The sequence below is a fragment of the Drosophila erecta genome, unplaced genomic scaffold, assembly GCF_003286155.1.
Source record: "Drosophila erecta strain 14021-0224.00,06,07 unplaced genomic scaffold, DereRS2 tig00000367-arrow-arrow-pilon, whole genome shotgun sequence".
Lineage (NCBI taxonomy): Eukaryota > Metazoa > Arthropoda > Insecta > Diptera > Drosophilidae > Drosophila > Drosophila erecta.
This window is the reverse complement of record NW_020825232.1, coordinates 441,814-443,988: the sequence shown is the minus strand read 5'-3', so window position 1 is coordinate 443,988 and position 2,175 is coordinate 441,814.

The window sequence follows — 2,175 nt, the reverse complement described above, 5'->3', positions numbered from 1 at the left end:
TTCGTCTTATCGCAGCGCAGCTCGATAAATACTCGCAGATTGACCGAACTTTCGGCATTTGAATAGGAATTTAACTTAGAACCTTTAAAGTTTGACCTACAGCTCGACAATGTCAACGTGAACTTGGGCCCAACTTTACGCACATCATGGAGTGGATATTTAAGGTCGTGAGTACTACAACAACAATGATAAAAACATTATTATGAATTACCTATAATTAAATTCTAACAAACTGCCACTCGAACGTCTAAATAAAATAATATCTGCATTTGACTAAAGATTATGTAACTATATTTGCTAATTTTGTATTCAATTACTTATATATATTTGCTTTATACTTTACTTTTATATACTTTATTTTACCCACTGAGTATAAACAAAAATGAAGAGTTAGAGAATGACTAGGATAATTATGCGTAGATTAAAATTTGTTAGTTTGTAAAAGATTTTTTAATGAAACCGTTTACTAAACTGAATTTATATAAATGGAGTTATGATGGAAGATATATTAAAAAATAATGAATTGTGAATAAATAGATTTAATGGTTTGTCGAGTACTTATGTTGAACACTTTCTTAAATATGTGGTAGAGTTATTTTGAACTTGGCCAAGGGACAATGTAAATATTTTAGGTAGCATTGTCATGGTAGGGAGGGTAAAGACTTAGGGAATCATTAACATCCAAAGTCCCAATACTTATCAGAAACTGTAGCTTATCTCCACACGTGTCGGCGTGTATCAGTAGTATCAATATAAAGCCATTTCTTTTATTAATCGGTAGTTCACTTTTGAATATTGTTTATGAGTAAGAGGCACTTATTAAAATGTAGTAGCGTTTCGTACTATCCTAAGCTAAAAGAACCCCGACCTACGGCGAGCTAGACCCGAGCATAGCAAGAGTGCGCATCCCTAGCGAAGGAAGTACAAGGTCCTCTTTATTAATAATTACCACCCACTATTAAAAGACCAACTAGTTAAAAATCTATCGAACTACATACACTACAATACCTTCGGCTTTAGTACCCGATATATTGTTTCAGGCTCATGATGCACCAAGTTCATCTCATTGTGGCATGAGTAAAACTGTAGAAAAACTAAAAAGATATTTGTTTTGGCCTTGTATGGTTACGCAAATACGCAACTATATATGTAATTGTGTAATTTTTCGTACTACGAAAAGTCCAAACACGGTTCTAAAACCGCCAATGGGTAAACCGTTAACCTCAGACAGGCCATTCCAAAAATTATATATTGACCTCTTAGGCCCATACCCTCGCACAAAAAAAGGTCACATAGGTTTGTTGATTGTCGGTGACCATAACACCCGTTTCCACTTTTTGTTACCTCTTAAGGAGTTCACCGCTCCTAAAATCTGTGATTTCTTAAAGGGTGCTATATTCTATATGTTTGGCGTTCCAGAAGTAATACTTTCTGATAATGGGAGTCAGTTTAAGTCAAGCTATTTCCAAGCTTTCCTTACTAGTTTTGGCGTACAGCAAAAACTTACAGCCATATATTCTCCACAGGCTAACGCGAGTGAAAGACTTAACAGACTTAAGAGCTTATATAGGGAAAGATCACACAAATTGGGATGACAATTTAGGCGCTATTAGCGGATCTTTAAGAGCGTCGTTACATAGAATCACAGCTTCGTCACCTTACTTTCTGACATGTGGACAAAATATGATCCTTAACGGCAAGGACTATAGTCTCCTGCGTACTCTAAATATGTTGGCGGACGACCTGCCGTAAGAAATTCAGTAGTAAATTGGCACCCGTATTTATCCCAGCTAAAGTTTATAAGAAACGTAGCTCGTACTACTACGAATTAGAAGATGAGAGAGAAAAGAAATTAGGAGTATTCCATTTGAAGGATATACAAGCTAGAAAAAAAAGGAGTTTCTTCAGATAAGGCTTCCTTGAAATAGTCTCGTTACCCTTATCTGTGGGTGTAGTGACCAACTTAACTTTACACTGCAATAACTCTTCAAGACACCCTCGCCCTAAATTATAGCAGCTTTTGTATAACCCAAATAGTGAGAGAATTGTCTTAGACCAATCAGGACAGAATATGATCGTACGATTGTACAGTTAGGAAAAGAAAAGCTACAGCAGCGACCACCGGCATGCAGCTTCCCAGAGCTTAATTCATTATCGGATTAAACCTCGTGGCGA